The 22,610-nt window shown below is 43.5% G+C and overlaps 1 protein-coding gene across 1 annotated transcript in view; it reads left to right on the top strand.

Annotated features, from left to right (window-relative positions):
• The window catches only part of LOC132882505 (collagen alpha-1(XIX) chain-like), a 169,260-nt gene that overhangs the window by 76,597 nt on the left and 70,053 nt on the right, over positions 1-22,610 (top strand). The gene's annotated exons all lie outside the window — the stretch shown is intronic.

The following is a 22,610-nucleotide window of genomic DNA, read 5'->3' as shown; positions in this document are numbered from 1 at the left end:
GACATTGGGGACAAGTGCCAGTTCCTGCTGGAAAAGGAAATCAGCATCTCCATAAAGCTTGTCAGTAGATGGAAACGTGAAGGGCTCTAAAATCTCCTGGTAGACAGCTGCATTGACTTTGGACTTGATGAAACACCGTGAACCAACAGCAGCAGATGACATGTCACCCCAAATCAACACAGACTGTGGAAACTTCACACTGAACTTCAAATATCTTGGATTCTGTGCCTCTCCACCCTTCCTCCAGACTCTAGGGCATTGATTTCCAAATGAAATGCAAAATTTACTTTCGTCTGAAAAGAGGACTTTGGACCACTGACCAACAGTCCAATTCTTTCTCTCCTTTGCCCAGGTAAGACTCTTCTGAATTTTGTCTCTGGTTCAGCAGTAGCTTGATATTAGGAATCCAACAGTTGGAGCCCCTTTCTGTAAGACACCTGTGCATGTTGGCTCTTGATGCTCTGACACCAGCCTCAGTTGACTCCTTGTGAAGTTCTCCCAAGTTCTTGAATCAACTTTTCTTGACTTTCCCTCAAGTTTGTGGTCATCCCTTTTGCTTATGCACCTTTTCCAGCCAACCTTTTCAGCAATGATCTCCTGTGGCTTATCCTCCATGTGGAGGGCATCGATGATCATCTTCTGGACAACTGTCAAGTTGGCAGTCCTCCCCATGATTGTGGTTGTGTGTCCTGCACTCGACTGAGAGATACACAGTATTTTATACTGTTTTACTTAAACTCAGAATGAAATATTCTCATATTTTGAGTTGTTTTTTTTAATTGCACTATTGGCAATAATTATCTAAATTAAGATAGAAAAAAATGCCTAAACATTTGATTGTGTTAATGAGTCTAGAAAAAAGTGTGTATATATATATATATATATATATATATATATATATATATATATATATATATCGTCTCGTCTTGTCTTCTTCCGCTTATCCAGGACCGGGTCGCGGAGGCAGCAGTCTAAGCATGGAAGCCCAAACTTCCCTTTCCCCAGACACCTCGGCCAGCTCCTCGGGAAGAACCCCGAGGCGTTCCCAGGCCAGCCGAGAGACATAGTCCCTCCAGCGTGTCCTGGGTCTTCCCCGGGGCCTCCTCCCGGGGGGACATGCCTGGAACACCTCCCCAGGGAGGCATCCAGGAGGCATCCGAAAAAGATGCCCGAGCCACCTCAGCTGGTTCCTCTCGATGTGGAGGAGCAGCGGCTCTACTCCGAGCTCCTCCCGAGTGACTGTGCTTCTCACCCTATCTCTAAGGGAGCGCCCAGCCACCCTGCGAAGGAAACTCATTTCAGCCGCTTGAATCCGCGAGCTTGTTCTTTCTGTCATTACCCAAAGCTCATGACCATAGGTGAGAGTCGGAATGTAGATCGACCGGTAAATTGAGAGCTTCGCCTTTTGGCTCAGCTCCTTCTTCACCATGACGGACCGGTAAAGCGACCGCATCACTGCAGAGGCTGCACCGATCCGCCTGTTGATCTCACGCTCCATCCTTCCCTCACTCGTGAACAAGATCCCGAGATACTTAAACTCCTCCACTTGAGGCAGGACTTCTCCACCAACCTGGAGAGGGCAAGCCACCCTTTTCCGGTCGAGAACCATGGCCTCGGACTTGGAGGTGCTGATTCTCATCCCAGCCGCTTCACACTCGACTGCAAACCGCCCCAGTGCATGCTGAAGGTCCTGGTTTGAAGAAGCCAACAGGACAACATCATCCGCAAAAAGCAGAGATGAAATCCTGTGGTTCCCAAACAGGATTCCTTCCGGCCCCTGGCTGCGCCTAGAAATTCTGTCCATAAAAATTATGAACAGAACCGGTGACAAAGGGCAGCCCTGACGGAGTCCAACATGCACTGGGAACAGGTCTGACTTACTGCCGGCAATGCGAACCAGACTCCTGCTCCGTTCGTACAGGGACCGGACAGCCCTTAGCAAAGAGCCCCGAACCCCATACTCCCGAAGCACCCCCCACAGAATACCACGGGGGACACGGTCGAATGCCTTCTCCAGATCCACAAAGCACATGTGGACTGGTTGGGCAAACTCCCATGAACCCTCGAGCACCCTATGAAGGGTATAGAGCTGGTCCAGTGTTCCGCGACCAGGACGAAAACCGCATTGTTCCTCCTGGATCCGAGGTTCGACTATTGGTCGAATTCTCCTCTCCAGTACCCTGGAGTAAACTTTCCCTGGGAGGCTGAGAAGTGTGATTCCCCTATAATTGGAGCACACTCTCCGGTCCCCTTTCTTAAAAAGAGGGACCACCACCCCAGTCTGCCACTCCAGAGGCACTGTCCCCGACCGCCACGCGATGTTGCAGAGGCGTGTCAACCAAGACAGCCCCACAACATCCAGAGACTTGAGATACTCAGGGCGGATCTCATCCACCCCCGGTGCCTTGCTACCGAGGAGCTTGCAAACCACCTCAGTGACTTCGGCTTGGGTAATGGACGAGTCCACCTCTGAGTCATCAGCCTCAGTCTTCTCAGTGGAAGACATGACGGTGGGATTGAAGAGATCCTCAAAGTATTCCTTCCACCGCCCGACAATGTCCCCAGTCGAGGTCAACAGCTCCCCACCCGCACTGTAAACAGTGTTGGCAGAGTACTGCTTCCCCCTCCTGAGGCGCCGGACGGTTTGCCAGAATTTCTTCGAGGCCGACCGATAGTCCTTCTCCATGGCCTCCCCGAACTCCTCCCAGTTCCGAGTTTTTGCCTCCGCAACTGCCCGAGCTGCAGCACGCCTGGCCTGCCGATACCCGTCGGCTGCCTCAGGAGTCCCGGAGGTCAACATGGCCCGATAGGACTCCTTCTTCAGCTTGACGGCATCCCTTACTTCCGGTGTCCACCACCGGGTTCGGGGATTGCCGCCACGACAGGCACCGGAGACCTTGCGGCCACAGCTCCGAACAGCTGCATCCACAATGGAGGTAGAGAACATGGTCCACTCAGACTCAATGTCCCCCGCCTCCCTCGGAAGCTGGGAAAAGCTCTCCCGGAGGTGGGAGTTAAAGACCTCCCCAACAGAGTGCTCGGCCAGACGTTCCCAGCAGACCCTCACCATACGTTTGGGCCTGCCAGGTCTGTCCAGCTTCCTCCTCCGCCAGCGGATCCAACTCACCACCAGGTGGTGATCAGTTGACAACTCAGCCCCTCTCTTCACCCGAGTGTCCAAGACATAGGGTCGGAGATCAGATGACACGACTACAAAGTCGATCATCGACCTCCGACCTAAGGTGTCCTGGTGCCACGTGCACTTATGGACACCCCTATGCTCGAACATGGTGTTCGTTATGGACAAACTGTGACTAGCACAGAAGTCCAATAACAAAACACCACTCGGGTTCAGATCAGGGAGGCCATTCCTCCCAACCACGCCCCTCCAGGTGTCACTGTCATCGCCCACGTGAGCATTGAAGTCCCCCAGTAGCACAATAGAGTCCCCAGTCTGAGCACCCCTCAGTACCTCTCCCAGGGACTCCAAGAAGGCCGGATACTCTATACTGCTATTTGGCCCGTAGGCACAAACAACAGCAAGAGCCCTCTCCCCAATCCGGAGGCGCAGAGAGGCGACCCTCTCGTTCACTGGGGTAAACTCCAACACATGGCGGCTGTACACGGGCGACTCCAGAGAAGTGGAAAGTCCAGCCCCTCTCGAGGAGCTGGGTTCCAGAGCCCAAGCTGTGCGTGGAGGTGAGCCCGACTATCTCTAGCCGGTACCTCTCAACCTCCCGCACAAGCTCAGGCTCCTTCCCCCCCAGCGAAGTGACATTCCATGTCCCAACAGCCAGCCGCTGTGTCCGGGTATCAGGTCGTCGAGGCCCCTGCCTTCGACTGCCACCCAATCCACACTGCACCAAACCCCTACTGCTACCTCTGTGGGTGGTGAACCCACAGGAGGTCGGGCCCACGTCACTTCTTCGGGCTGAGCCCGGCCGGGCCCCATGGGCAAAGGCCCGGCCACCAAGCGCTCGCATACGAGCCCCAACCCCGGGCCTGGCTCCAGGGTGGGGCCCCGGCTGCGTCCTACCGGGCGACGTCACGGTCCTGGATTTTTTCTCCATAGGGGTTTTTTGGTGAACTGCTCTTGGTCTGGCCTGTCACCTAGGACCTGTCTGCCTTGGGAAACCCTAACAGGGGCATAATGCCCCCGACAACATAGCTCCTAGGATCATTCAAGCACACAAACCCCTCCACCACAATAAGGTGGCAGTTCTAGGAGGGGTATATATATATATATATATATATATATATATATATAAAAATTTGTGTGTGTGTATATATATATATATATATATATATATATATATATATATATACACACACAAATTTTATATATATATATATATATATATATAAAATAGAGTAAAAAGTCTCTGTCAGCCAACAACCAGTCTGTCCAAAAGGATCCAAAGGATACCACAGGTCCCAGCAGTGTAGATATAGATAATGTAGAATAGAAACATTTCACTCTGACACCCAACTTTTGAACATTATTAAAAATTTATTCTCGACAAACGTTTCGGCCTTTGGCCTTCTTCAGTGTCGTAAAAAACTACATAGTGCTGTGGGCTTGGTCTTATATATATATATATATATATATATATATATATATATATATATATATATATATATATATATATACACAAAATTGTGAATTCTATACACTTCAAAATAAAAGACAAAGACAAAAATAAACTATTAATTACAAAATTTAATAATTAAATATTATTAAAAAGAATGCGATTTTTAGATTTATATTCTTTTCGCTTGTTTAACCCATAAGGGGCTAAAGTAAACAATTGCGACATCCAGTACGCTTCCCTATTTAGAAGCACGTTGTCTAAACTATCTTGAGCAGCGTTAACTATTGTTTCTATACAAATGAATTCAAAATCATTCAAATTATGGGGAGACTGATTAAATTGTTTGGCTACTTTGCATGTTTTTTTGTTGTTTTTCATACTAGATTTATGGTTACGAAAACGTACTTTAAACTCTGTAGTACAAGAGCCAACATATTGGAGATTACATTTACAGCAAGTTGCTAAATATATTGTATTGCGGGAAGTACAAGAAAGATGTTGACGAATTTTGTATTTCCTTCCGGTTACGGAGCTGACAAAATAATTTAACTCAGCGAAAAAGTTATTACATAAATCACATTTTTTGTTACACCTAAAGCAACCTTGTTCACCCCCTTGATTATTGACTTCCGTGTCACCACGCTTGAGTTTAGAAGCTGCCAGAATATCCTTAAGATTTTTAGGCCTTCTAAAAGTCGAAATAATACTACCCTCCGGAAATACTTCATGCATGAAAGTAGAGGAATGCAAAAAGCTGAGATTGTTCCACAAAATCTTACCGATATCCGGAAGGTTAGGATTAAAGTCAATAACCAAGGGCGTAACCTTACGCTCAGGCTTAATTGCCCTAGGCTTAAGTAACTCACTCCTAGGGAGAGAAGCTACTTGACCAAATTTACCAGAAACCAGGTTAGGATCATAACCTTGATCTACTAAATACTTCTTGTATTCCGAATTTCTGCGGTTAAGAAAGCCCTCATTAGAACAGTTGCATTTGAGACGCAACGCAACGCTTTAGGGCAGGGCTTTTCAAAGTGTGGGGCGTGCCTCCCCTAGGGGGCGCCAGAGTTCTTCGGGGGGGGGGGCGCAACATGAGGAAAAATAAACCAGAATAAGTTACTATTGCGGACATTTAGCGAACTTCAGCTAGCCTTTGCCAGAGACTAAATGGATCGATTTTTAGTACCTAAAGTTACAGTGAGTGAGGAGACAGAGTCTGGGCCAAGCAAAAAAAGAAGGAAGTATGACCACGATTATTTAAAGTTTGGATTTTTATGGACTGGATCTGAAGATGCTCCACTGCCACAGTGTGTTGTCTGCCAAGAGGTGCTAGCTAACGATGCTATGAGATGTTTAAAATGTGTAAAACAAGATGTTTTAAAAAAAGCAGAGATGTTTAAAATGTGTAAAACAAGATGTTTTTAAAAGCACAGATGTTTAAAATATGTAAAAAAGATGTTTTAAAAAAGCACAGATGTTTAAAATGTGTAAAAAATGTTTTAAAAAGCACAGATGTTTAAAATGTGTAAAAAAAAGATGTTTTAAAAAAGCACAGATGTTTAAAATGTGTAAAAGAAAAAAATAAAAATGTGTACAACAACCATTTTTTTAAATAAGAATGGAACATTAAGTATGGACCCTTTTCACTCACGTGACCTTCATAAGCGCGACCGCCATTTTGGACATGAAGAAATAACGGTTTATGGCACAGACTATTTCGGTTCTCGCTCATCTAGCTGCTACAATGACTGCTTAGACTGCAACAATAATACCTAACACACATTTAAGTATCCGTCGTAAAGACGTGAAACTCGTCGAGTGACGAGTGTGTTCATTGATAAGCTAACACAATCTAAAAGTAGACATACCATCACACTGCCCTGGCGCTGTGTACAGGTTACCTTCTATGGTTTGTGCACTCACTATTTGCCATTACTTTCTCCAACCCAGTGTTCGAACTATGCCGATATTTTCGGGGGGTCCCTTTTTTTCTCTTGGGGGGTGCTTGCGCTTGTCTCAGAGCGTGGATCTCCAAACACATGAGAAGCCTATCTTACGCACATATCACACGGACTCCACACCTCCACACACGCATCGCGTCTGAAGTCATAACTCATCAGGGGAAATCGTGTCCGCATTGGCATGTTCAAAAAACAACCTTGCGTCAACAATGATACCACACGCAAGAAAAAAAAAAACAGTCAGGCTACTCAACACATCTGATCCACAGCAGCACCAAAGCATCACTGGAAATCATGTCAACAACCAATCTTCCATTTCAACATGCGTCAACAAACAAATGGCACCACAAACATGAACGAATCAGTCAGGCTACCGATTCCAAACCCACAGCAGACGAATAATTAAATGCATCTTACCTTAAAGCAGAATCAACCACAAAGGAAGTCTGTTGGCACACTTCCTTTCTACTAGTTTGTGTCCCCAACCTGGCAGCAGCAGTCATTGTCATATTGGTTTATTTTATCTTTGATGTAAACACAACACTTTGGATATGCAAATGCTTCCCGTTACACACGATTGCTATGTCAATAAACATCATTTTGCCAATATTTTAGAGACCATCCATCTTCTCTGTCGGTCAGCATCTGTCGGGATCCGATAAAATGATAAATCTTGCCTTGTGTGTTGATGGTTACTACATCCAGGTGCACAACAACACCCACGTGCAATGAACCGGTGCTACAGATTGCTCTAGCCCCTGCCCCTTTTCTGTTTGCTGTCCAAAGTGCCCTTTTCATCGGGACTGTTTTGTTGTTGTTGTTTTTTTTTTTATATTTGTAAAAGATAAGTTAGGTCCAACATCAATATTCTCTACAATTTGACAATAATGTATGAAATTATAGATTTATAAAATAACGTTTTTCTATGTAAATGCGGGCATCAATCCGTGACGTCATGCATTCAGTGAACCTCTGTGCAGAAAGCGCATGCAGGCGGTTGACAGTGGGAGACAGTGCGAGGAACGGCATGGTAAGGTCACACTGAAAGTCTCCTTTCATTTCTTATCTGAACATGCAATATTGTGCAGCTTAGAACACAACAGTAAATGCGTAGGGTTGTTTATCATTTAATGAAGCCGCCTAGGCTATATTTAAACCGTTTGCTCCATCCATTTCATTAACGTGGCAGATTTGGAAACTTTAGTTTGAACGACGGCGTTAATAACATTCTAGCAGCTTCGAAAACTTAAGGCTGAATAGTTTTGAATAAAGTTAACTTGTGTGAAAAATTTGTTCCAAGTGCCTTTTTTTGAATGTTGAGCCCCTGCCCCTCCAAAAGTCTTTGCACAGCCCTGCACAACAATATAACGGCATGATGGAAGTCTTGCTGAAAGTAAAAACTTTCTTTGATGGCTATATTCCTTTCGATGCTTCGCCGTCGTTCCTCGTTGTTGGCTGTGGTAGACTACTGGTAGTTTATGTCCAAAATGGCGGCCAAGTTTGTCGTGACGTCACGTGAAAAGGGTCCATAACAGCAACAACAAAAATTGTAAGGGGGTGGCGCTGTTGTTTCAAATCAAATCAAAAATCAAGTTTATTTGTATAGCGCTTTTAACAGTAAACATTGTCGCAAAGCAGCTTTACAGAATTTGAACGACTTAAAACATGAGCTAATTTTATCCCTAATCTATCCCCAATGAGCAAGCCTGTGGCGACGGTGGCAAGGAAAAACTCCCTCAGATGACATGAGGAAGAAACCTCGAGAGGAACCAGACTCAAAAGGGAACCCATCCTCATTTGGGCAACAACAGACAGCCTGACTATAATATTAACAGTTTTAACAGGTATAACCCTCAACTGTCCTCATGGGGCCGTCCTTCACAGGAGCGGTGCGATAAAACTCCGACCAGACACAGGGCACCAGGATGGATCAAGCAGGTCCGAGGGGCAGAAGAGGCCAGCATCTCAATCCCAGGATCAACATGTAACTCAGAGGGACAGATTGGGGGGGGGGCAGAAAGAAAACACGTTGTTAGGTATGCCCTAAAAATGACAAGTATTAAATCTGTGTGGTAGGCTCGCAGAGACGAGTCTCTTTACATCAGGCATAACACACAACAATGGCATGTTAATATGGTAAAATGTACCATGAATGTATCATTTTTTGTGTGTATTTTTGCGTGTTGTTCGTCTGTACCGGACTTCAATATCCACTACAACCGTATGGACTTTCCAGCAGAAAATGACAGTTTGTAGCGATTTCCATCGCATGCACAACATTCCGGACGAAAAAAAAAAAACATTCCGGACGAGATAGTGAGACCAGTGGGGTCTCCGTGGGTTATCGGAAGCAAAGCGAAGGAGGTGCGCCGGGAGCCGAAGCAAAAGCGAGGCTGTAGAGCCGGCCTGTTGACTAAGCTCAGAAAACAGCTACTCAAATCTCCACTGCCAAGCCTCTACCTCTCCAACGGCAGATCCATGTAAACAAGACGGACGATTTGGAATTACAACTGGAATTACCTTATTCTATTCTATAATCGGCTGGTCAGTGCTATACTCAATACTTACTTACCCATCCAGTGAGGATCATTTTCTTGTTTACAAGATGCCACATCTGAGTCGCTGACAAATCCTGAATTTCTGTAAAGATAACTGTGCAGAGATTTATAAGCACGCAGTGCTTCACCACTGAACAGCGAGGGAAAGTTGATGAGGTAATCATACACGTCCGGGTATTCCGCTGGCAGTTCAAAATCCGGTCGTGAAAACTCCGTCCGGAAAGCCATAAGGGTCACAAATCTGTAGATCGTTTATTTTAGACATATATCTAGTTATCTGTTCATTAGAAAAATGAGCCGTGTAGTCCGTTGGTTGAAATTGATCCATTCTGCACACGAGTGCAGCAGTATTCAGCTGTGTTTTTGACCGACATGATGGCGGTTGTGTACTTTCCGGTCACGTGACTGCAAGATCTCTATAGCCGTGCCACAGCACGAAGTAATAAGACGTAGTGGGTTATTCGGTTTATGGGTTTTAACATTACTGAAGGCCACACCTGGTTTGGCCTTGATGTCTATAACCCACTGGGCTATATCAAGACTAATCTGACCTTCACCGAGCCATTTCTCCCCCCATTCTTTAACATTCCTTAAATGTAGATCCGTAGGATCGGAATTAAGCTCCTTATAATGAAGGGGATTCTGTAATTGTCCCAGCATCTTACTAGAATATTCAGACTTATTAAGCATTACAAACCTAGAACCTTTATCTTGTATCCGAATAATTCTATGGTTATCCAATTTGAGTTCCTTTATCGCTAATCACTCTCCCTTAGATAGATTGTCCTTAGGTTTTCTAAAGTTCTTAGGATTAAATATACCTTCCTTGACTTTAGCGAGGAAGAGTTCCAGCTCAGGATGACTGGAGATAGGTGGACTCCACGTGCTTTTCTTGGCAACTGGGAACTCCTTCGTGTGAAGATCCTCAGGGTCTGCACTTTCCTTTTCTTTATTGTGGAAGAACACTTTCAGCCTCATTCTCCTTTCAGAGTTGTCCCAGTCCTCCTGGACCTTGAGCCAGTTAACATCCTTCGGAGTAGGGCAGAATGCTGGACCCTTTCATAACAACTTTGGTTGTTCTTCTGTCAGCAGCTTCTCACTCAAGTTAATTGCTTCTAAACCCAATTTGTCTTGCGACCCCGACTCGAGAGTAGCGCTCCTATCCTGTGCTGAGTCTGCATGATAGAACCCCCCTGCTCGCTTATTCGGTCTACACCTTTTCCTCAGTCTCAGTCTGAAACGTCGAGCCTTTCTCTTCGTTCCACAGCCAGTTCCACGTAACCTTCCACCCTCATCCAAAACTGTAGTTATATGTTTAAATGAAATGGCTTTAGCCAATTTGGTTTTCTCCTTATTCCTCAGATTGTCCTGTAACTTCCGAATCTTGATACGAATCTCATGCCAAATACTGAGTGCTGTGCTGTAGTCAATGCTCTGCAAAGCTTCTTTTTGCATCTCTTGCAGTAGGCTCTGTAGTCTTGAAACTTCTATCTTGACCGCGCCCCAAACCTCATGGAGAATAATGCTGGATGACTGAAAAGTCTGCTGTTCACAAAATTGCTTTAAGTGCTTTAATCATGGCAAACCAAATTAAGGTTGCAGCACATTAAGGCCCACTTTACACGGGGACGGTCTGAAACAAAAACGCAAAAGTCCATTTTTGTTCTCACTTTTTTCCGCGTCTACACGACCGTTTTCAAGGAGGAAATCTGCGTCTATACGGTGACGCATAAATGTGTGGAATTCAATTGGATGTTGTAATAGAGTGTGCCGAGCGGATGGAGTAGTCAGTCAGAATGATGAGCAAAACAAGGAAAATTCTTGTACAAAAATAGTTCTCTTTTTATTCTTAAGCCGGCAGTTAACACAAACAGGACAAACAAACAAAAAAAAAAAAAACACTGATGACAAAACCAACCAACCAAAAAAAAAAAAAAATTCTGGGACAAAATGCCCACGCAAGCTAGGCTACTCTGGCATTACTCACACAGAGCTCAAGTCATGCGTCCTCTCCCTGCCGAGGCCATCTCCCCAATGAACAGTGCAGCGCATATTTAAAAGACTACGTCACAGTCTTAACACAATTAAAATCAGTCAACACATCTAGACAGATTTTAACAGTTCTAAACATTTTCACTGCATGCATTACACTCCTACAACTATGTGCAGACCTTAAATATTACAACAAACACTTACTTAAGATTTTTAGACCATTTCTCTCCGCTCTAATGAGCTGCTTTCCCGCGCATCGCGGAAGAAACCTTGAAAAGCGCTTTCAGACCTGCATTCTGGTTTGGTCCCGCACCCGGAAGACTACAGCAGGTAAATGGCTACAAACATTTCTGGCTGATGTTAGATAAACTCTAGCAGAAAAGGATTCAGATGTTAAACGTGTGCACTTAATGAATCTTTACACGCTATTGTTTATAGTGAAAACTAATAAATGCTTGCGCTGTTTAAACCTGTGTCGCGTCTTTTACTATGAACACATGGACCAGACATTTCAGGTTTACATATCTAAAAGTTGTAACAAATGTACCCGTAACAAAACATACTTGTAAAGCCCCCATTACCAAACCCACTACAGACATACAACACAGATTGTATTTGGAATGTCTTTGCAACTGTGGTTTAGTCCATTGCACTTGACCATTGAAACATGACCAGCGGGAGGAACCGCTGTTTAGTGACAGACGCATTGCGCTCTGTCACAGATGTGCATGCCAGGTGGTGCTGTGAAAGACCTCCGCTATGTCTGCACGCATGCGCAACGTCTTCCGTCTTGTCTGATCTGCACATCTGCGCCGCGAAAACTTTGACTACTCTGGCTATGGTAAGTAAGAAAGTAAGTAAAAAAGTAAGAGCATGCTATACCCGCCTCTGTTCATTAACGGTATATGTGCAGATTCGGTATAGATGTTCGAAGGACTCCTGGACGTTTATTAAAGCTGCCAGAGCAGCTTGAAGGTCCGTTGGATCGATGTAATCAGACATGCTCTTACTTTTTTACTTACTTTCTTACTTCCCGGGCTGGCATGTACAGTATATGACATATGTATGACGTAAACGCGTACCCGACGTGAGCAGATCCGAGCAGAGTTTCGCGTATTGGGTAGTTTAGACGGATATGCAACGGGGGCCGTTTTTAACTTATCCACTTTGGAAGGCATTTTCAATTTTTTCCGTTTTTCAGCCTCGGAAACGCCGTCCCCGTGTAGGCGAAAGGCACTTCCGATAAAATATTTAGTCGTTTTTACCCGACAGCGTCCTCATGTAAACGGGCCCTAAAAGTCCTGAAGGAACAATGTTCCTAGAAATACAATCTTGCAAGAACCGTAGATGGTGTTGATGTCTAGCAAGTTTAGCCCACATATTTTCTAGCTTTCTAAAAAGTGGATAATTTGACGACATGGTTGGATCAATAGCGATTCTACGGTGACGATGAGTAGAATAATTATGTATAAAGTAGAGTAAAAAGTCTCTGTCTAGAACAGTCCTGCAGCCCTCTATGGAATGCCTCTTGGAGGCAGTAGAAATTTGCCTTTTACATAATAATTCACAATTTGGCCAGTTTAATTTTTTGCAATGCATGGGTACTGCTATGGGCCCCAAGAACGCCTGCAGCTATGCGAATATAGCTATGGGTGAGATCGATAACCTAGCTAAAAATGGTTACACGATCAAACCCTTGCTTTGGCTGCATTATAGAGATGACATAGTCGACATCTGGGTGCAAGGTCAGGATAAATTACATGAATTTACGGAATACATTAACGGGTTGTACCCTACCATCAAATTCGAATTGTTTTTTTTTTTTCTGAGCAAAAGCTCAACGTATTAGACCTGACCCTGCACCTAGTTGATGGTTTCATTCAGACAAATGTCTATTCGAAACCTACCAACAGTCACCTCTATCTTCCCCCCACTAGTTGTCACCCTGAGCATTCCAAGCATGCCATCCCCTATAGCGTTGCGTCTCAAACGCAACTGTTCTAATGAGGGCTTTCTTAACTGCAGAAATTCGGAATACAAGAAGTATTTAGTAGATCAAGGTTATGACCCTAACCTGGTTTCTGGTAAATTTGGTCAAGTAGCTTCTCTCCCTAGGAGTGAGTTACTTAAGCCTAGGGCAATTAAGCCTGAGCGTAAGGTTACGCCCTTGGTTATTGACTTTAATCCTAACCTTCGGGATATCAGTAAGATTTTGCAGAACAATCTCAGCTTTCTGCATTCCTCTACTTTCATGCAAGAAGTATTTCCAGAGGGTAGTATTATTTCGGCTTTTAGAAGGCCTAAAGATCTTAAGGATATTCTGGCGCCTTCTAAACTCAAGCGTGGTGACATGGAAGTCAATAATCAAGGGCGTGAACAAGGTTGCTTTAGGTGTAACAAAAAATGCAATTTATGTAATAACTTTTTTGCTGAGTTAAATTGTTTTGTCAGCTCCGTAACCGGAAGGAAATACAAAATTCGTCAACATCTTTCTTGTACTTCCCGCAATAGAGATCTTGCAGTCACGTGACCGGAAAGTACACAACCGCCATCTTGTCGGTCAAAAACACCGCTTAATACTGCTGCACTCGTGTACAGAATGGATCAATTTCAACCGACGGACTACACGGCTCATTTTTCTAATGAACAGATAACTAGATATATGTCTAAAATAAACAATCTACAGATTAGTGACCCTTATGGCTTACCGGACGGAGTTTTCACGACCGGATTTTGAACTGCCAGCGGAATACCCAGATGTGTATAATTACCTCATTAACTTTCCCTCGCTGTTCAGTGGTGAAGCACTGCGTGCTTATAAATCCCTGGACAGTTATCTTTACAGAAATTCAGGATTTGTCAGCGACTCAGATGTGGCATCTTGTAAACAAGAATCCTCATTGGATGGGTAAGTCACTTAAGTATTGAGTATAGCACTGACCAGCCGATTATAGAATAGAATAAGGTAATTCCAGCTGTAATTCCAAATCGTCCGTCTTGTTTACATGGATCTGGCATTGGAGAGGTAGAGGCTTGGCAGTGGAGGTTTGAGTGGCTGTTTTCTGAGCTTAGTCAACAGGCCGGCTCTGCAGCCTCGCTCTTGCTTCCTCTCCCGGCGCCGCCTCCTTCGCTTTGCTTCCGATAACAATCCACGGAGACCCCGCTGGTCTCGCTATCTCGTCCGGAATGTTGTGCATGCGATGGAAATCGCTACAAACCGTCATTTTCTGCTGGAAACCAATGTCCAGTAAGTCCATACGGTTGTAGTGGATATTGAAGTCTGGTACAGACGAACAACATGCAAAAATACACACAAGAAACATAAAAAACGTGCACAGGTACGGAGAGCTTGTAGCCACAGCCGTTGAGGTAGAATTGTATATAGTAGGGTTTTCCAGAAGAAAAGGTAGAAGTAAAAGCAGAAGTAGAACCAGAAGTAGAAGTAAAAGGCAGAATATCAAGTTTCAAATCAAATCAAGTTTATTTGTACAGCGCTTTTAACAATAAACATTGTCGCAAAGCAGCTTTACAGAATTTGAACGACTTAAAACATGAGCTAATTTTATCCCTAATCTATCCCCAATGAGCAAGCCTGTGGCGACGGTGGCAAGGAAAAACTCCCTCAGACGACATGAGGAAGAAACCTCGAGAGGAACCAGACTCAAAAGGGAACCCATCCTCATTTGGGCAACAACAGACAGCCTGACTATAATATTAACAGTTTTAACAGGTATAACCCTCAACTGTCCTCATGGGGCCGTCCTTCGCAGGAGTGGGGCGATAAAACTCCGACCAGACACAGGGCACCAGGATGGACCAAGCAGGTCCGAGGGGCAGAAGAGGCCAGCATCTCAATCCCAGGATCAACATGCAACCCAGAGGGACAGATGGGGGGGGGGGGAGAAAGAAAACACGTTGTTAGGTATGCCCTAAAAATGACAAGTATTAAATCTGTGTGGTAGGCTCGCAGAGACGAGAGTCTTTACATCAGGCATAACACACAATGGCATGTTAATATGGTAAAAAATATATCATGACCTGCTCTGGCTGGATGCTTGATTGGGTGATGGGAGCACACTCCTCAGCAATGATGAGATGCAGATGGGACCCTTAGGCCTGGCCAAGACAATTCAGTTACATTTCACCGGGTCTGGGACATGCGACAGAATGTCTGACGGCCGATTCCCTGCAGGCTACGATAGCCAGTCGAGGTCCCCACCGTCTCCACCAAAAGATTTCCTGTTGACTCCATGTAACTCAGAGGGACAGATTTGGGGTGGGGGGGAGAGAAAGAAAACACAGGTGGTTAGCTATGCCCAATGTCACCTGAATAAGTAGGAACAGTATACATTTTGCACCGAGTACAAGCAGGGACTCCGGCAACTAACTATGACAGCATAACTAAAAGGAGAGAGCCAGAAGGTAACACAGGCATGAGGGAGCCCCGGGACATAAAGCAGCCAGCCACTACACCGTCAACAAACTCGAGTGAGCAAGCGAGTGGGGACTGACAGCATCCATACATCCCAGTTTACCAAAACACTCTATGTCTGAGGACCCTCCAGATCTACTCCTTTACCTCATAAACACCATTAACAAAAGGCTTGACTAAACAGATATGTTTTCAGCCTAGACTTAAATGCTGAGACTGTGTCTGATTCCCGAACATTACTTGGAAGGCTGTTCCATAACAGTGGGACTTTGTAAGAAAAGGCTCTGCCCCCTGATGTAGCCTTCACTATACGAGGTACCAGCAGATAGCCTGCACCTTTTGATCTAAGTAGGCGTGGCGGGTCATAGAGGAGCAGAAGTTCACTCAGGTACTGTGGTGCGAGACCATTTAGTGCTTTAAAGGTCAATAGTAGTATTTTATAATCAATACGAAATTTGATTGGGAGCCAATGCAGTGTGGATAAGACAGGCGTGATGTGGTCATATTTTCTAGTTCTAGTAAGGACTCTTGCTGCGGCATTTTGAACTAACTGGAGCTTGTTTATGCACTTAGTGGAACATCCAGACAGTAAGGCATTACAATAATCCAACCTGGAGGTAACGAAAGCATGGACTAGTTTTTCTGCATCATGCAATGACATTAAATTTCTTATCTTTGCAATATTTCTGAGATGAAAGAAAGCTATCCGGGTGATGTTATCAATGTGAGTTTTGAATGAAAGACTGGGGTCAATAATCACTCCGAGGTCTTTTACTGCTGCACGTGAAGAAACAGAAAGGCCATCCAGAGTTACTGTGTAATCAGAAAACTTACTTCTAGCTGTATGTGGTCCTAGCACAAGTACTTCAGTCTTGTCAGAGTTAAGCAGAAGGAAATTTATAAGCATCCAGTGTCTAATGTCCTTAACACATTCCTCAATTTTATTAAGCTGGTGTCTCTCATCAGGTTTTGCAGAGACATACAACTGTGTGTCATCAGCATAACAGTGGAAACTAATACAATGTTTACGAATAATATTGCCCAGAGGTAACATATATAGAGAAAAAAGCAGTGGACCCAAGACAGAACCTTGTGGAACACCAAACTTTACCTCGGTACGTCTAGAAATATCACCATTTATATCGACATACTGATAACGATCAGTTAGATAAGACCTGAGCCAGGAGAGGGCCATTCCCTTAACTCCCACAACATTTTCTAGTCTATCCAGAAGAATGGAATGATCAATGGTATCAAATGCTGCACTAAGGTCAAGCAACACAAGTAGCGAGACACAGCCCTGATCAGACGCCAACAGTAGGTCGTTTACTACTTTAACCAGTGCTGTCTCTGTGCTATGATGAGGTCTAAATCCTGACTGATACATTTCATGGATGTTATTCCTATGTAAATATGAGCATAACTGCTGTGCCACAGCTTTTTCAAGGATCTTGGAGATAAAGGGGAGGTTTGATATTGGCCGATAATTGGACAGCTGACAGGGATCAAGGTCAGGTTTTTTAATCAGGGGTTTGATAACTGCTAGTTTAAAGGATTTGGGTACATAGCCAATCATAAGAGAAGAATTTATTATTTTTAGAAGCGGTTCAATTACTCCAGGCATTATCTGTTTGAATAGATGTGTCGGTAAGGGATCTAGTACGCAAGTTGAGGCTTTTGATGTAGAGATTAATGAAAGTAATTCAGTTTCTTTTAGGGGAGTAAAACATTCTAACTGATGATCTGATACAGTTATATTGTTAACTACAAGGTCACTTTCATTGTCTAACCTTAAATTAGTAGTTTGAATTTTTTGTCGGATATTCTCAATTTTGTCATTAAAAAAATTCATCAAGTCGTTGCTACTACATACTGCAGGTGTGCATGTGTTGATAGTGGACTTATTCCTGGTTAATTTTGCTACAGTATTAAATAGGAATCTAGGATTATTTTTGTTATCTTCTATTAGGGAGGAGAAATATGTTGATCTCGCAGCACTAAGAGCTTTTCTATACTTCAGGAAGCTCTCCTTCCAAGCTAATTTGAACACTACCAATTTTGTTTGACGCCATTTACGTTCCAATTTTCGAGTGGTCTGTTTTAATGTGTGAGTGTCATCATTATACCAGGGTGCTAATTATTTGTCTCTGACCATTTTCCTTTTTAGAGGAGCTACATTATCTAAAGTATGGCGGAATGTTGACTCTAAGCATTCAGTTGCCTGATCAAGTTCTGCAGGGGCTGACAGTGACCCAATCAAAGTTGACAGCTCTGGGAGATCATTTATAAAGCTCTGTGCAGTAGTTGACGTGAAAGTACGTTTAATACAGTAGCGTGGTGAGGTGCATATATTATTACTCAGACATATTTTGAATGAGATGAGACAATTATCTGAGATAACTTCAGACTGTGGAAGTATGACTATATTGTCTACGTTTAATCTGAATGTTAGTATTAGATCAAGGGTGTGACCACCATTATGGGTCGGTCCTATGACATTCTGCTTAATCCCGACTGAATCTAAGATGGACACAAACGCTGTTTTTAAAGGGTCTTCTGGGTTATCGAAGTGAATATTAAAATCTCCGACAACTAAAGCTTTGTCTAAGGAAATAACCAAATCTGAGATAAAATCTGCAAATTCAGAAAGAAACTCAGAATATGGCCCCAGGGGCCTGTAAATAATAAGCAATGGAATTAACTGGGTAGACTTATTTTTCGAGGCTACATACATTATATGAGTATGAAGAACTTCAAATGTATTAAATTTATAACCAGGTTTGTGTGTTACACCTAGATAATCATTATAAATAACCGCGACGCCTCCTCCTCTGCCAGTTAGACGAGGTTGGTGTATATAACTGTATCCAGGAGGACTCGCTTCATTTAATGCTATATATTCATTTGGCTTAATCCATGTTTCTGTTAAACACAGTACATTAAACTCCTGATCAGTAATGAGTTCATTAACCATTAGCGCTTTAGATGTAAGAGATCTAATATTTAATAGCCCCACCTTTAGATCAAAGGTGCTGGAAGCAGCTGTACAGTCAGTCTGATCTAATTTTATATTGATTAGGTTACTGGAACAAACTCTGAAAATTTCTACCTTTTTGTTGAGCTCGGGGAACAGACACAGTCTCGATGTAGTGGGCCCTGAGTGATGACTCTGTGCAGCTAGCAGACAGTCGGTTTAGCCTGTTCGTCTGCTCCCTGGCCTTGGCTCTGGATTGTCAGAAATTAACTAGGCCTGTTCTGAGACTATGACCTATGCTGCAGGAAATGAGAGCAGCACCTTCCCGAGTGGGATGGATACCGTCCCGCCCTAACAGGCCAGCAGGGCCCTCAAAATTAGCCCAATTATCTATAAAGCCCACACTGTTTTCAGAGCACCACCTGGACAGCCAGCAGTTCAGCGACCATAACCTGCTGTAAGCTACATCGCCACGCCGCATTGGGATGGGGCCAGAGCATACTACAGCATCGGACATCACCTTCACTAATTTAAACACCTCTACAAAGTTACTCTTAGTAACCTCAGACTGACGAAGGCGTATATCATTAGCTCCTGCATGGATAACTATCTTTGAGAACCTGTGCTTGCCTAGGACCCTAAGATTACCTGCTATGTCCGGCACCCTGGCTCCCGGTATACACCTGACTAAAGCTGCTGGTGCCCCTAAAGGCTGAGCTAATTTCACGTGCCATATGATAGAGTCCCCTATAACCAGAGCTCTTTCAGGTTTCTCAGTGGGTGCATCACTAAGGAGAGCAAACCTGTTCGACACGTGACGCGGAGAGGAGTGGTGCTCCCGTGGGCGAGCCTCAGCGGTAGCTTTGGCTCTATGCTTATGCCGCCGAGCCGTCACCCATTCGCCCCGCTGTAAGGGCTCTAATGCCGGAGTTGGGGGATTGCTAACTCCACCTAGGGCGTCCAGACTTTCCCTAACAGACACTACACTGTTCTCACGCTCACTAACCTGCTCTAAAGCCTGGACACGCGCTTCTAGCACTGTAATCTTCTCCATCAGAGAGCTAACTAATCTGCACTTATCACAAGTAAAGCTAATAGAGCTATCGCTAGTGACGGAGGAAGAATGACTAAACATCCTGCACTCAGCACACTGAACAGGCTGAAGATGTGCCATGATGAAAAGATTCACGTACCTTAAATGAAGATCTGTTGATATTAAAGCAGATCAGATGGCCTCCACTTGTGGACTTTACACAGGAGGAGAGAAAAAGAAAGCTTCCGGTCTCGGCGTTCTTCCGAAAAAAGAAAGAGAAAAAACCGGGAAAAAAAACGGAAAAAGGAAAGCGAAAGTGAAAAGTACAAAAATGAAAGCGACAGTATAATAAAAATGAAGAGGATACTGGAAATTTATTTATAGAAAAAAAGTTAAAACAGGATTAGTAATTAACGCCGGCACTCGCGGGAAAAAGGACTCAGCGCGAACAACTCAGGAAACAGGAAGCATTGGCGTTTGACCGACAAGATGGCGTCTGTCACAATCTGGATCGGCTGTGACGTCACATGCAAGTGCTCCATACAATATATTTAGCAACTTGCTGTAAATGTAATCTCCAATATGTTGGCTGTTGTACTACAGAGTTTAAAGTACATTTTCGTAACCATAAATCTAGTATGAAAAACAACAAAAAAACATGCAAAGTAGCCAAATATTTTAATCCGTCTCCCCATAATTTGAATGATTTTGAATTCATTTGTATAGAAACAATAGTTAATGCTGCTCAAGATAGTTTAGACAATGTGCTTCTAAATAGGGAAGCGTACTGGATGTCGCAATTGTTTACTTTAGCCCCTTATGGGTTAAACAAGCGAAAAGAATATAAATCTAAAAATCACATTATTTTTAATAATATTTAATTATTAAATTTTGTAATTAATAGTTTATTTTTGTCTTTGTCTTTTATTTTGAAGTGTATAGAATTCACAATTTTGTATATATAAGACCAAGCCCACAGCACTATGTAGTTTTTTACGACACTGAAGAAGGCCGAAACGTTTGTCGAGAAAAATTTTTTAATAATGTTTAATAGTTGGGTGTCTGAGTGAAATGTTTCTCATCTCATTATCTCTAGCCACTTTATCCTGTTCTACAGGGTCGCAGGCAAGCTGGAGCCTATCCCAGCTGACTACGGGCAAAAGGCGGGGACAAGTCGCCAGGTCATCACAGGGCTGACACATAGACACAGGCAACCATTCACACTCACTTTAGAGTCACCAGTTAACCTAACCTGCATGTCTTTGGACTGTGGGGGAAACCGGAGCACACCCACGTGGACAACATGCAAACTCCGCACAGAAAGGCCCTCGCCAGCCACGGGGCTCGAACCCGGACTTTCTTGCTGTGAGCCGACAGCGCTAACCACTACACCACTGTGCCGCCTGAAATGTTTCTATTCTACATATATATATATATATATATATATATATATATATACACAATTTTTTTTTATTTATTCTTCAATAACTGATGGAAAATATTGAACTTTTTCACAATATTCTAATTGTTTGAGATAAACTATGTCTGTCTTACTATCCTTCTGAGGACCTTCTACTGACATAATTAATGTAGTTAATGCTATTCCTGCACCCGAACCAAACCTTAACCTCAGTAATGAAAAGGAAACTTTTTGGCTCATTTATTAATTTATTTTTTTGGTTGGTTGTTCATGTTAAAACAAGACTTTCCTTGTGGGGACCATCCAAATGGTCAGACTTTACTATTGTTGTGGGGACATTTGATCCTCAGGGGATAGGGGTATAAGTAGGGGTTATAAGAATGCATGGACATGCACACATTCTTGTACTTCTATCTTTGTGGGGATATTGGGATATCCCCTACTCATTGTCATAATGCATTCCATGCCCCCTTACCCTCACCTTAACCATCACAACTAAATGCCTAACCTAAACCTAATTCTAATCTGAACCCTAAAACTAAGTTTTAACCCTCAAACAGCCTTTTGAAGAACTGAGGACCAGACAAAATGTCCTCACTTCCCAAAAATGTCCTGTATTCTGATCCTCAATACATACCAAATACAAGTGCGCACACACACACACACACACACACGTATTTATTCCACCAGTAGGGGAGAGTGATCCCATGGGACATTTTGCATTCCCATAAATTAATTTCAACCAATCAAGTTTTAGATTACATCAGAAGTTAGATGGTGCCCCTTAAAGTAGCCTACTTCCCTTGGAAGCAGGCTATTTTAAGGGGCATGAAGTTGGACTCTGCAGCAAGGTATGTGCAGTTAAATATTTTTGTCAACCAAAACTTGTATTTTCTACTTTGCAATCCACCTCCATTCAATGGTGTAATGTATGCTGGTGAATTCGGAATTTGTTAGGAATTAAAATGTATTATTTATTAAACTTGTATTCTTAGGAAAAAAAAAACATTTTAGGAGTTTTTTTTCCCCAAAATGTCCAGATGGGGAGATTTTGGAGAGTTCATGTTTTTCTTGTGGTTTACAGATATAAAATTATTCAAATTTTTTTGTTAAAAATGTGGGAGTGTACCTGCATGAGGATTAAGCTTGTTTCATTCCTTCTTGGCACTACCGTGAGTTGGCCTAGTGGTTAGCGTGTCTGCCTCTTGATCGGGAGATCGCGAGTTCTATTCATGGTCATGCTGTCTGGCAAGGCATGCTGCAATACAGATGTGAGTGGGCAGCCAAACTCTTGTGGTTACCAGAGGACTAGCCCCTCACTGTAACCCTAGCTATGTAATAGAGCAAGAGGCTGAGGGCTACGGAGATCGGTGGCACCACATGGCATGGGAAGGAATTTGATTCCTTCTTGAGAATGGAACTATTTTGTCTAGTAAGGTTTGGGTAAACAGACATTTTTCTATAGCTCTACCAGTATTTTGTGCTCATACAGTTCATATGTCACAAGCTTTGATGATATACAAATTCAACATTTATTTTTGTTCCATGTCTCCCCACTATGTCACAAGTCTCCCAGCATAATGTCCCATATCTCCCCTCAATGTCTCATGTCCCCCCACAAAAATAATGACAGAAAGGTCAGTATATG

This window comes from Neoarius graeffei, chromosome 3, assembly GCF_027579695.1.
Source record: "Neoarius graeffei isolate fNeoGra1 chromosome 3, fNeoGra1.pri, whole genome shotgun sequence".
Classification (NCBI taxonomy): domain Eukaryota; kingdom Metazoa; phylum Chordata; class Actinopteri; order Siluriformes; family Ariidae; genus Neoarius; species Neoarius graeffei.
Note: the sequence above shows the minus strand (reverse complement) of the source record. Positions and strands in the feature narration are given on the sequence as shown.